This window comes from Trichogramma pretiosum, unplaced genomic scaffold (assembly GCF_000599845.2).
Source record: "Trichogramma pretiosum strain Unisexual culture from Peru unplaced genomic scaffold, Tpre_2.0 scaffold1, whole genome shotgun sequence".
In the NCBI taxonomy this organism is placed as follows: domain Eukaryota; kingdom Metazoa; phylum Arthropoda; class Insecta; order Hymenoptera; family Trichogrammatidae; genus Trichogramma; species Trichogramma pretiosum.
This window is the reverse complement of record NW_019641703.1, coordinates 1,294,516-1,309,786: the sequence shown is the minus strand read 5'-3', so window position 1 is coordinate 1,309,786 and position 15,271 is coordinate 1,294,516.

Here is a 15,271-nt window from a genome sequence, read left to right as displayed (position 1 = left end):
CATGCGTATATGCTATACACAGTATGTGCGATGCAGTGATTCCATTTTGACGACGAAACGGTAATACGAGGGTTTATAATATACACATATATACGTCCGACTTCCTACTACATACATCGTGCTACACACTGTATTAAACGTTCCGGTTGCTCCATCCAAAAAAAAAAAGTAAACATGGCTACTGGTTTCGAAAGGTACACGGCACATGGGGGGAGTCTATCGCAATCGTTTATCCTGAATCGTTGTCGCCTCTGTCGAGGTGTTATTTTTGGGACAGGGTGGGTATATACCGAAATGTATTACTGAAAAATTGACGACAAATTTTTTTTTTACCAACGTAGAATATCAATTTAAAGTATTGGACGTAGCATGGGATTTTTTTGATTCACAATGAGAAAATATAATTTTAAGGGTGTACCATGATCGGAGAAAAAATAAAAATTATCTAATACGTTTTCCAAATTTCTAATTTTTTGAAAATAATATTCGTGGATTGCCACCTTTTGATATTTCCTTGTATATTAATTGAAAAGAAACATGAAGTTAAAATCTTGATGTACTTTGGTATCTTTATATGAATTTTCGTTACAGTATCAGTTTAAGAAATAATATTTCACAGCTTTCCAATCACGACTAACTCGACCCAATCAACGACAAAATTAACTACGACTTAAAAAAAAATTAAAGACCTACCAAAGCTACGGTAAAAAATGAAAATTTTCAAATTTGTTTTCTGAGATTTGTACTAGATATTTGTTTCAAAAGCTTAGTAAATATCTAGAACAACAAAATGAAAATATTCACGTAATACTCTGCAACCAAAGAAAGTCATCACGGTTTTGAAAGAATTGAAACTGAAGTTCAATTCACATTTTCTGAAACGCAAGTAGCAAATTTACCAATTTCAATTTTTCTTGTTCATGCAGAGGTTGATGGAAAAACAAAAATTGAGTCTTAAAAAATCAGCTGAAATCCAAGAAAATTTTGTTGAAAATTTTTTTTTTACTGTAGCTTCGGTAGCTCTTTAAATTTCGTTTCAACCCATAAATATAAAGATAAAGCCTAGCTGAATCGTTGGTTCATACAAACGCATTGGACATAATTATTATTTTTAATGAAATGAAGGTAAGCATTCACAAAGCCAGTATAATCAAAAATACGCATACACAAAATAATTAAACAATATAACAAATTATCCATTTTGTAATATGGAAGCAAACAAATTGTCGCGAACGATATACAATTATAATATCCATTCACATTTTTTACACGAGTGACTTGTTGGAATATTTCTATTACTCACGCTCCCGTACCGGTCAATAAATACCTAATTTAGTATCTGAAATAAACCGTCAATTGATATACAATTGAATTTACAGCTCGACAAGTAAAAATCCCTCCGACGAAAATAGATCTCTCTCACTCCTTTATATCAAAGTCGTGCACACTCATGCCTCGGTATCGTGCACAATAGCAAAAAGCTAAATTCCGTCGTATGCGCGCTCGCGATTTAATAAATTTAATAATCGTGCGGAAATTAAACATTTGAAAACACGACAAGTGCCTCGCGCGCGCTTGACTCGTAAGTCGTCGTATCATACATACGTTTAAATAATATAATAATTATGTCTTCACCGTCGTCGCAGCGCACACACACACGATTCCGTGAAAATTACGCGGCACACTTTAATAATAATATACACCGAATCGTTTGTCGCGCACGAGTCATTGCCGTTATACATCTCTATACAGAATAATAAAAACTTTTGGTCAGTGCGGATATATTATAATACATGACCAGCCCTTGATTCATCGCGTCTTCGGGTACAAATGTATACATACAGCTTGTGTTGTGTGTATGTATAGAGGGGAACAAAAAAAGAAGAAGAAAAAGAGGAAGAAGTAGAAGAAGAATAAGAAGATGAAGAAGACGTCGTTGTCGCGCGAGCGCCTCGGTCAAAGTCAAAATCACTCGACGAGAGAATATATATTTAATAATTGGGCCGAGTGGCTATTATACAAGGTATATGGGGCAAATTTCCTGAAGTGTCCTAGCGCTCTGCCGCACGGCATTTTTTGGCCGAATCACTCAATTTCTAACTCGCTGTAAAAGTATCAAAACGCCCCTCAAAAAAATAACTAACTAATGATTTCGATAGGAAATTTCCTCAGCTTTCCGATGGTGAGGTCCAATTTCCTGGAATTTTCCATTTTCACCCGGAAAATTGTCATTAAACATTCAGAGCTCAATATCTCGAAAAACGCCACTTTTTTTGCTTTTTTTATTGTTTCAATCGAAAGATGAGGTCTTTTTACATCGGATATGGTAGTTTTCAGAGTGTATTTTTGATGAAAACTAAGGAAAATACGGGAGGTTTTAGTTAGCGCTCGGCCGCTCGGCGTGATTTCCAGCCTTGCGCGGCTCGCTGTAACATGTAACTCGCTCTTATGAGATAGTGATTTGGCTGGAAAAATAAATAAACATATAGTTTCGATAGGAAATTTTCTCAGCTTTTTCATGGTGTAGTTGGATTTTCCAATAATTTACATTTTCATTAGAAAAAGTAGAAAATAAACCTTCAAGTCCATTTTTTCTGGTGAAAATGTAAATTATTGGAAAATCCAACTACACCATGAAAAAGCTGAGAAAATTTCCTATCGAAACTATATGTTTATTTATTTTTCCAGCCAAATCACTATCTCATAAGAGCGAGTTACATGTTACAGCGAGCCGCGCAAGGCTGGAAATCACGCCGAGCGGCCGAGCGCTAACTAAAACCTCCCGTATTTTCCTTAGTTTTCATCAAAAATACACTCTGAAAACTACCATATCCGATGTAAAAAGACCTCATCTTTCGATTGAAATGATAAAAAAAGCAAAAAAAGTGGCGTTTTTCAAGATATTGAGCTCTGAATGTTCAATGACAATTTTCCGGGTGAAAATGGAAAATTCCAGGAAATTGGACCTCACCATCGGAAAGCTGAAGAAATTTCCTATCGAAATCATTAGTTAGTTATTTTTTTGAGGGGCGTTTTGATACTTTTACAGCGAGTTAGAAATTGAGTGATTCGGCCAAAAAATGCCGTGCGGCAGAGCGCTAGGACACTTCAGGAAATTTGCCCCATATATAGTCCAATGGTAGCGTGTTTCATTGAACCCTCGTCAAAAAAAAAGTACATAAGTAAATTTTCTTCGATTGAACCTCTCAGCTTTTCGCGCTCGAGTGCAGCAGCACAGACGCATCATCGGCCTACGATGTTACGAACTTTACGCACTCCGCGTAATTCTGGCAATTATTATTGCGCGACACTATTGGCCGACCCTCGAGTGGTGGTGTTAAAAAAAAGATCGAGAAAAATTACACCTCGAGGTACGACAGCAGCGAGCCCTCAGCACAGTGGCAGCAGCAGCAGCAGCAGCAGCAGCAGCAGCACACCTTGGAATTGAAAGGGCATATGTTACTGCTAACTTACAAGAAAGTTTTTGTACGATGAATCAGAGACATGTACTACAACATGCGAACGCATCTCTTCTCTCGCTCTCTCTATGTGCGAAGTGTGTTACAATAACATATAATGCGATCAGTCGGTGTGCGTTGTATGTACGACTAGAGCCTCAATGCCCGCGCCGCGCACATACATATATACTCGAATTACGCCGTTTATGCTGTCGGATGGAAAATCTTATTAATCGAATAAAAACCCTCCAGTCAAATAGGCTACTATAACTCCTCTATGCGTACTCCGAGTCGGTCGCTGAGTAATCTTACGGACGAAATCTTGTAATGCAATTTCGTTTCATACGTTGGGAATTATATACAGTTTCTCGCGTCTTCTCACTGTGTGTGTGTGTGTGTGTGTGTGTGGGTACACTGTGCGTGCGACCGCTTCTTTTTTTATCAAATTAAACATAATAGAAATTGAGCACTTTGTCGCGTTACATGCGCGCGAGCGCGTCAACTTTTTTTCTCTCCTTCTCGTCTTCTTCTTCTTCTTTCTCCTTTTTTTTTGTCGCCCAAAGGCGCGAAGAGCCGAGAAAAGGAGAGAAAATATAAAAACCCTTGTCGAGATTATCAAGACCTTAAGCGCTACCGAAATACGTTCCTTTTTCTTCGACTTGCTATACCCATTGTGTCATACACCTGAAGAAAATTCTCGTTAATACCCGTAAGTAAGTGTCTAAAGGTTTTAACGCGCGGCCGTGAGAATTATGTACTTGCACGAAATTTTTCGAGAAATATGTGAAAAATATCGAGTTTTATATTAAGAGATGAATGGATAGGATTATTTCGTATATCGAGAAAATCGTCGAACGAATTCGTGAATCGAGGTGAAATTTTGCGCATCTCTCCAGGTGAGGGAGTAGCGTATGAGAGACACAACTTTTCTGCCTTCTCTCACTTCGGGCGCGTTTATAAAAGGCAGCTTTTTAATATACACATTGTGCGTATGCAGAGTATATATATGCGGCGCGCGGCGCATTGTACACATAAATACGATACGACTATTGAAACTGAGGCGAGTATATAGTGGTTACTTCCGTTTTTTCAACATTCGATACACTTGATATGCCCAATCCAAAAAGGAAGAGAAGGTGAAAATATTGGGTTACATCCGTGCGCTATAGCTAGCCTAGCCTCGCGCCATACACCGTATATATATAAGCGGCCGCTTAATGGTTTTGTGTTAGGCCTGTTGTTGCTTACAATGCGAATTTTATTGGTACTTGAGCACGTTAATACTTGGTGATATTTTTTTTTCTTCTTTTTTTTTATTATGTTCCGCAAGTCGGAAGCAATAATCGTCGGCGTGTCTGTCTATCTTGTCTACACAATATCAGGAAACAAATTGGAGGAGGCGCGTTAATGCCTGCGTTTGTGCGGAGGATCAAGCATTGAAATTGCCTATAAGTGCAGTACAATAGAGCGGCATTCGATATTAACACCTTGAGAAATTCGAATCGAAATTCTTGTACGATCGACTGCTTATCGCGCGATTAATAAAAAGATCTATCTTTGGGAGGAACAAGTACTGCGTCCGATGTGAAAATGACAATTTTTAAAATTACAATTTTTATTATGATCATTGAACAAATTTTCGTTATGTACTATTTATGTTAATGTTCAATGAAAAAATGAGATTAAGTACGTACATTTTATCACACCTTGCTGCCATATTAAGGAAACGAAAATATTACATTTCAAGTATTTAATCTCATGAAATTGTGAGAATGCATGTTAAATACATCTAATTTAGTTATGTTTATTTACCCGTTTTATAATATTTTTAATTAATCAATAACCAACTAATAAAAGTGATCAATCCCTGAAAGAATAGTTCAACATTAATAATGACCTTAATGACCAAGAAATGACCATCTAAAATAAAATCTAAAATCTAAATAAAATCTAAATTTTTCACCTTTCGACTGACCTCAAAATAATAATCTAATTTTTCAAACAAGTTTAGATCTATTTTCAACTATGTGAAATAGATAGTACTTAAAGACTCTACTACTAAATGGCAAATACCTTTATGTGTAAACCTGTAAGTGACAAAGTCAAAATAACGGTATAAGTCAAAGTACGGGTTATAGAATTTGATCATTATCAATTACAATCCTACAGCATTTACTTAGCTATAAATTGTTGAAAAAAATGATGGAATAATTGGATCTCCAACCCTGATGGTTCTTTCAAGTCCGAGAAACTGTTGCGTTGGGCAAAAACTAGCTATAAAAAGTTGGGCATTTCTACCAGCAGTGGCGGATTAGAAAAAGGGCCGCCTACGTAAACTTTCGAAAATCATTAATATAAGATTTTGAATTGATAAAAATACTAAAAAAAAAGAAAAAAATTACGAGAGCTTTTACTAATTTTGAAGAGAAAACATTTTTGGTTCAAATTGAATTGTTAAATGATTTTTTCTTTGGTTATTTCGATAAAAACTTATTGCTATTATCGATCACGTCTTTCATAGCAGAAATAGTCAGTCTTTCCACAAGCTCGTCAAAATCTTCCAATAGCTCATAATTGTTGAATTCAGCATATCATCGCGTAAAGTTTTTCAAAAATCCAGTATCTATCTGAAAGTTTGCCCCCTTTCGTAGCTCCAAACAAGACATGAAAAAAACTTTCGGTCGATCTAATGAACAGCTGCTGAAACTAAGTAGCCGAAAATTTACGGAGAGTGGCCATTAAGAGTTAGCGAAATTTTGTTTAGTTTAACAATAAAGCACCACCACGACAGTAATGGACATGTAAAGACAAATGAAAGCCCGAGGTTCAGGTAATGCGCAATCATTTCGGCACAATTTTTATTGAAATTTTAGAAAAACAAATGTATAAATACCCATACATATTTGAATTGTCAATCATCATTTATTATAGCATTTTTCGCAAGCAAAATCTTTGCAACCTTCGTGAATCGTCTTTTGGTATCTGATTAATTTCGATTTTTCTCTAAATTTTTGCTCGCGCCAGTTACTTGCGAAATTTGACCATCGTGAACTGTTCTTTGGTGACATAACAAATCTTTCTTAAAACGAAATTTCTTCTCACAATTCTTGCATTCGTAATCTTTGCGACCCTCGTGGACTGTCTTTTGGTGTACGATTAAATTGCTTCGAACCCCAAATTTCTTCTTGCATTTATCACATGCGTAATCTTTGCGACCTTCGTGTAGTGTTTTTTGGTGCACAAGCATATGATGTTTAAACCCAAATGCCTTCTCGCACTTGTCGCATGCATAATCTTTGAGACTATCATGGATTATCTTTTTGTGGGTTAGCAAACTCACCTTTTGTGTAAATTTTTTTTCACACTTGTCACATGCAAAATCTTTGCGACCTTCGTGAACTGTCTTTTGGTGCCTAATCAAATGCGTTTTTTGTCCAAATTTCTTTTCGCACTGGTCACATGGGAAATCTTTACGCCCTTCATGGATATTTGTTTGGTGCTTGAACAAATCTACTTTTTGTCCAAATTTCTTCTCGCATTGATCGCATGTGTAATCTTTGCGACCTTCGTGTACTGTTTTTTGGTGCAAGAGCAAATTATGTTTAAACCCAAATTTCTTTTCGCACTTGTCACATGCATAATCTTTGCGACCATCGTGTACTATCTGTTGGTGGCGGATCAAATGCGATATTTGCCCAAATTGTTTTTCGCATTTATCACATACGTAATCTTTGCGACCTTCGTGGACTGTTTTTAGGTGGATGAGCAAATTACATTTTACTCCAAATTTCTTCTCGCAATAGTTGCATGCAAAATCTTTAAAACTTTCGTGTAGTGTCTTAAGGTGGACAAGCAAATTTGATTTTTGTCCGAATTTTTTCTCGCACATGTCACATGCGAAATTTTTTCGACCTTCGTGAATCGTCTTTTTGTGTATTAGCAAATGATGACTATGTGTAAATTTCTTCTCGCACTTGTCGCATGCATAATCTTTGCGACCCTCGTGTACGGTCCTTTGGTGTTCAAGTAAATGCTGTTTATATCCAAATTTCCGCTCGCATTTGTCGCATGCAAAATCTTTCCGGCCTTTGTGTACAGTTTTTTTTCCACATTTTTTTTCGCGATTGTCCCATGCGTAATCTTTGCGATCTTCGTGGATTCTTGTGATGTGCAGGAGCAAACTTCTTTTATTTTCAAATCTCTTGGCGCACTTTTCACATAAGTAATCTTTTAAAACTTCGTGGAATATTTTTTTGTGTTTGAGTAAAGTTGATTTATTTTCAAATTTCTTCTTGCACTTGTTGCACGTCAAATCTTCTTGTTTGTGTATTAATTTCTGATGCGTAAACAAACTCGATTTTTTCACAAATTTCTTCTCGCAATTGTCACATGCAAAATCTTTGTGACTCTTGTGTTCTGATATTTGATGTCTACTCAAATGACTTCGAAACTCGAATTTCTTCTCGCACTTGTCGCATGAAAAATCTTTTTTTTCATTGTGAATTGTGTCTCGGTGTGTTATCATACTTGATTCGAGTTTAAATGCCTCCAGACAACTTAAATTAATGTTTGAGACAACCTCCTCGGATTTCTCCTCAATTTTATCCATTTTGGTACTTAAAATAAACGATAAATATTCTTCTATTTAGTGCCACGGAAATTAAATGAGTAAAAATTATCTGCTTGTATTATGGCTTGTTTTGTCGAAAACGACAACATTTAAACTAATTTATTCTTACTATGAACATAATCTGTGTGTCGAGAGACGTTGTGAAAATCGTTTATGAGCATATTGTTTACAATTAAATTTCCAATTCATCTGTTTATGAATTCCAACTTGGCAACGATTCCATCGAGGGATTGTTTGGCCTTCTATAAACTCAGTACTTCTAAACGCACTTCAGACTGATATTATCAGATTAAAAGAAAAAACATCCAGTAGATAGATCTTAATACACATGTATTCATTCAAAACTTTTCTACCCCTATACTGCCGTGCTTTATAACTCGTCACTGTCTTCCAGGGATATTTCACATCGAAACTCATGACTTAATATCTATAATAAACATTGATTAAGAGTTGTAGAAAATATAATTTGATCATTAACTGATAAAATATAATTTGATTATCAATTGCAATCCTTCAGCATTTACATAGCTATAAATTGTTGAAAAAAAATGATAGAATGATTAGATCTCCAATCCTGATGGTTCTTTCAAGTCCGAGAAACTGTTGCGTTGGGCAAAAACTAGCTATTAAATGTTGGGCATTTCTACCAGTAGTGGCGGATGAGAAAAAAGGCCGGACCCACGTAAAATTTCAATAACCATTAAAGTAAGATTTTGGATTGATAAAAATACTAAGAAAAGAAAAAAATTACGAGAGCTTTTGAATAGCTGCTGAAATGAAATAGCCGAAAATTTACGAAAAATAGTAATTAAGAGTTTGCGAAATTTTGTTTAGTTTAATGATAAAGCACCACCACGACAGTAATGGACATATAAAGATAGATGAAAGCCCGAGGTTCAGGTAATGCGCTATCATTTCGGCATAATTTGTATTGAAATTTTAGAAAAACATATATACAAATATCCATACAGTGTATGGCATGTGTATGGCATACACATTTACAGTTGTCAATCATCATTTATTGTAGCATTTATCGCAAATCAGAAAGCAAAATCTTTGCAACCTTCGTAGATTGTCTTTTGGTATCTGATCAATTTTTCTCTAAATTTTTTCTTGCGTCAATTGCTTGCGAAATTTGACAATCGTGAACTTTTCTTTGGTGACATAATAAATTTTTACTAAATCTAAATTTCTTCTCACAATTCTTGCATTCGTAATCTTTGCGACCTTCATGGACCACCTTTTGGTGTACGATTAAATTGCCTTGAACCCCAAATTTCTTCTCGCATTCATCACATGCGTAATTTTTTTAACCTTCGTGTATGGTCTTTTGATGGCAGAGTAAACTTGATTTTTGAGTAAATTTCTTCTCGCATTTGTCACATGCGTAATCTTTGCGACCTTCGTGTACTGTCCTCTGGTGCAAAAGCAAATGAGATTTATATCTAAATTTCTTCCCGCAATGATCACATAAGTAATCTTGGCGATTTTCATGGATTGTTTTTTGATGGCAAAGCAATTGAGCTTTTTGTCCAAATTTTTTCTCACAAATGTTGCATGCGTAATCTTTGCGACCTTCGTGTACTGTTTTTTGGTGCAAGAGCAAATTATGTTTAAACCCAAATGCCTTCTCGCACTTGTCGCATGCATAATATTTGAGACCATCATGGATTATCTTTTTGTGGGTTAGCAAATTCTTCTCTTGTGAAAATTTCTTCTGACATTTGTCACACGTGTAATCCGTGCAACCATCGTGTATTGTCTTTTGATGATAGAGCAAACTCCTTTTTTGTTTAAATTGTTTTTCGCATATATCGCATGCGTATTCTTTGAGACCATCGTGTACTACCTTTTGGTGCGTAATCAAATGCGTTTTTTGTCCAAATTTCTTCTCACACTTGTCACATTCAAAATCTTTGCGGCCTTCATGGACAATTGTTTGGTGCTTGAACAAATCTATTTTTTTTCCAAATTTCTTTTCGCACTTATCGCATGTGAAATCTTTGCGACCTTCATGTACTGTTTTTTGGTGCAAAAGCAAATAATGTTTAGACCCAAATTTTTTCTCGCACTTGTCACATGTGTAATCTTTGCAACTTTCGTGTACTGTCTTTTTGTGGCGGATCAAATGTGATGTTTGTCCAAATTTTTTTTCGCATTTATCACATGCGTAATCTTTACGACCTTCATGAACTGTTTTTTTATGTAAACGCAAATGGGATTTGTATCCATATTTCTTGTCGCACTTGTCGCATGCGTAATCTTTGCGACCCTCATGGACTGTCTTTTGATGTAAAATCAAATGCCCTTTTTGTCCAAATTTCTTCTCGCACTTGTCGCATACATAATCTTTGCGACCTTCGTGAACTGTCTTTCGGTGGATGAGCAAATGACTTTTTTTTTCAAATTTCTTTTCACACCTATCACATGAAAAATCTTTCCAGCCTTCGTGTACAGTTTTTTGTCCACATTTTTTTTCGCGATTGTCATATGCGTAAACTTTGGGATCTTCGTGGATTCTCGTGATGTGCAGGAGCAAACCTCTTTTATTTTCAAATCTCTTGGCACACTTTTCACATAAGTAATCTTTTAAAACTTCGTGGAATATTTTTTTGTGTTTGAGTAAAGTTGATTTATTTTCAAATTTCTTCTCGCACTTGTTGCACGTCAAATCTTCTTGTTTGTGTATTAATTTCTGATGCGTAAACAAACTCGATTTTTTCACAAATTTCTTCTCGCAATTGTCACATGCAAAATCTTTCTGGCCTTTGTGTATCGATATTTGGTGTCTACTCGAGTGATTTCGGAATTCAAATTTCTTTTCGCACTTGTCGCATTCGTAATTTTTTTGTTGATTGTGAATTGTGTCTTGGTGTGTTATCATGCTTGATTCTAGTTCAAATGCCTCCTGACAAATATCGCAAACATATTTTTTGTCGTTTGAAACAATAATGTGACGTTCACTTAAATTAATCTCTGAGACAACCTCCTCAGATTTCTTCTCAATTTTATCCATTTTGGTACTTCAAATAAACGATAAAGATTCTTCTATTTAGTGTCTCGGAAATTAAATGAGTAAAAATTGTCTGTTCGTATTATGTCTTGTTTTGTCGAGAACGACAATATGCAAACTAATTTGTTTATCACGTAAACATGATCACTATGTCGAGAGACGATGTGAAAATTGTTTATGAGTATACTGTTTACAATTAAGTTTCCGATTCATCTGTTTATAAATTGTCTGTAGAGTATTTAAAATATTTGAAATTCCAACTTGGCGATGATTCCGTCGAGGAATTGTTTGGCCTTCTATATAACTCAGTACTTCCAAACGAATTTCAGATCGACATTTCGCATTAAAAGGAAAAACATCCAGTAGATAGATCTTTACACACATGTATTCATTCTAAAATTTTTCACCCCTATACTGCCGTGCTTCATAACGCGTCACTGTCTTTCAGGGATATTTCACATCGAAACTCATGACTTAATATCCATAATATACATTGATTAAGAGTTGTTAAAAATATGTCCAACATGCTGATAGTTACGTTAAATTACAATCTTTTATTACTTTTATCTTCAAAATTTTAAAAATAGCGTTAATCATAATGATTATCTGTTGTCAGTTACATTTTTTAAGTTCCATTTAGTTCCTATCTAGTAATCAATACTTCCATTGTAAACCGTCACGCTCAGATTATTCAGAAATAACAATGTACGCGAATGAAAAACGCGACGATTACAACATCGTCGAATCGCAATAGGTCTACCTCGAATTCGATACGATCCTCGAAACTGCTTCGGCTGCTGATCGTGCATTATTTTCTGACTCTCTGCAGCGCTACGTACAACGTCACGTTTACGCTATTATAATATAATAAAACGCGCCGTTGTATTATACATTTACTAATGAGCGTTAACGATCCTCCCTGTGCGCCGAAAAGTTTGACGGATCTGCTGCTGCACCCCCCGCGTAGTAGTAGTGGTATACAGCGCTGCGCTAAATTGTTATGTACAATTAGGAGTATATCATGCGCGACGATGAGCGTGCAAAGCAAACGAAAATATTTGATTATACACCGGCTCTCGACGTGTGTTGCGTACACAGCAGCTCCAGCAACACTCGTACACGTATTATATATATTTTGTATGTATATAAAGAGATTTTATTATACACACATACACGCGTAGTATAAAGCACATCGCTGCCTAGACGCGTTATAATATTTACACGTTCCCGGGATCTGAAGAGGCCCGTGTGCAGTGGGTGCCTATATGTGGTACTGTATTGCATGCATGTAGGCGTGCGGGCGTTAAACGTGCCGTAGGCACGTACCAGATTTTCGTAGCCAAGGGATGATTCTCTTTCTCTCTCTCTCTCTCTCTCTCTTTTTGCCGCGTACATGTACCTACCCAGCGGGAAACCTTTTCGGCTCAATAAGTCAGACCGCGCGTGAAACGTGAAAATACGACTGCTTAGGCGCTCGTGCGCTCGACTATAACACGACGCGCACGCGGCTTCTTAACAGTCATTTAATGAAGCGCACGAGGCGGTGTGTAAGTGTTATTTTTCTTTCCTTTTTTTTTCGGCGACCGTATCACGCCTCATTACGACTGTATCCGTGTTTTGTGTGTCTTTTAAATGCACACACGCGCGCGCGCCAAGTGTAAACATTCATGTGTCGTCGCTCGAGCGTGGGCGTGAGTCTTTTTTTTATTTTCTTCCTCCTCTCTCCTTCTTTGCGCTTCTTCTTTGCTCATTTATTCAGTTGCGTAATGCAAGAGTATTTATACGTATGTAAAGCCTCTGTAATTGTTGAGTTAGAAAAAAAACTCGCACGACAGTATTGTCAAACGGTACGAAACGCAAGTGTAAAAGATGAAAAATTGAAAAGATGCGCTCGTGTAAAATGTACCAACGCGCACGATCTGATACACTTGATGCGTACTTTCTTTGACGTTCTTTTTTAATGTTAAATTAATATTAAAAGTTCTTATTACATTGAATTTTTGAGGAGTTTCGATTTAGAACAAAAATATCGTGATATTATTATGGTGGCTCTAGCGAGTTGTAGAAAATTATCTAGAATAATCTGAAACTTACATAAATTGAAGTTGAAGTGTAGTCCTTTTGAATGCTGCAAAATTTAACGTGAATGATCGATCAAATTTTCTTCCGAAAAAACTCCGAATGACAATTGATAGTTTCATCCGTAACCTTAAAAAAAGGCAACGGCTCAAAATTGTAAATTATTCTCGAATAACATTTTTTCAAACAAGTAGCCATCGGCGAAAATCAAAAGTTAACAGAAAATAAGAATAAAAAAGCGGTTATTGAATTTCGGTTATTACATGTATCAATCGATGCTTACATGTTTTTTTTATTTTCGTAATAACTCTACATACCCAAATAGGGTTAACGAACAATAAAAGTTAATAAAAAAGAAAACATGTATCAATAGGAAGAAAAACCAACTCTTTAGCTTACAGAAACACTGCCATTTTAAAAGTGAAACGTCTTTGCGCCGTGCAGACGAAGAGTTGACTCGAAAAACATAACACGATCGACGAGAGCGTTCTTTAGTCCCGGACGCACGATTCAGCCGCGGCAAGAACTACTCGACGCTCTTGTCAGTTTGTAACGTCTCTGCAGCGTCGTGTAAGTCCGTCCCGCTCGCGCCGTGCGTATTCGTGCACGCGTTTGAATTCAGTATACGTTACAACGTCGCAGCGCTAACAGCAAGTAAACATCGCATTGACCTGCAGCGCAAGTGTCTTTCGCAAAGTTAAAAATACCTTTAATTACAAGTGATTTTGTGTGTGTGAGTGCATAATGTCCATCAAAAACATAAAAACATTGAAAAGTTTACGAGAAAATGTCGATTTTGATAACGAAGAAGAGCGACACGAATTTATCTCTAGAAATGCTCACGTATTGATACAGATGAAGGGAAAACTTCCAAATATCCGCGATATTTTTCAGCCAGAAGAAATTGAACTCCTTCTGTTGGATTCGGTTAATGACAGAAATGGAGGGAAAAAAATGTATGAAGATGGGGGAGAGTTATTCATCAGAGCCATGACTTACAAATTCGGCTACAAACACCAGCCAAAAGTTGATAAAAATGGCAAACCATTGTCATTGCGTTACACTACAGCTTTGCATCATGCGGTTAGACGCGGTAACGCCACCGCAGTACATATTCTTTTTAAAATATACGACAGATTTGACGCGAATTACGTCGACGAATACGGATTGACGCATTTCCACGTAGCTTGTATGGCTGATCTCCAAGTCATCGTGGACAAATTCCTCGACCACGGACTGGATCCGAATTACTACCCTCAAAAATCCATTGATCCACCGCTACATTTGGCGCTACGATTCGGACAAGAACACGTGGTTGAATTGCTTTTAAGAGCCGGCGCCGATCCAAGTTTAGCAAACAAGGACGGTTCGACACCTCTCCACATAACATCGAAGAAACGCGGATATCAATTCGACAAGTTGGCGAAGATGCTTTTGAAGATTGCCTACGAGCAATTTCAAACCATACTAATCGACTCCCGGGACAAATGGGGCCGGACACCGCTTCAATTGGCTGTAGCTAATCTTAAACCAAATGCGGTCGATGTACTTTTCAACCATGGCGCCGATGTATCAAAATTCACTTTTCCCACTGAGAGTTACTTCGGCGACATATGGAAACAATTAAAGCCAGAAAAGCTTGATAAATCGCCTAGTACTCAATTGAAACTTGCATCTAGCGCTCTGACCGTTGTCGAACGTCTTGAGAAACGAGGATACCAATTGGATCTATGCGGCGCCCAGACAATCGTGTCATTCTTCGCCAAGTACAAATTGTTCGAGAAATTGGTGAATCTCAGAGAACGTTGGTACGACGATCAAGAGTTCGTGGAGAGGTCGAAAAAACTGATGATGAAACCGAATCTTTCGCTCCACGACCTGATCCGTTTACGACCCGTGGAGGCAACAAATCAATTCTCATTTACGGAGTACTACAACTTCGCGATCACGTATGGACTGTGGGATCTACCCCGCCGGTACACGAGTGCTTGTGCGGCACACTTGTGCGAGATGATGTTGAAAGGATTTTGCTGGCGCTGGGCAGAGGATTCTTTCTGGGAGCTGGTGCGATACCGGGTGCCAATGGAGTGC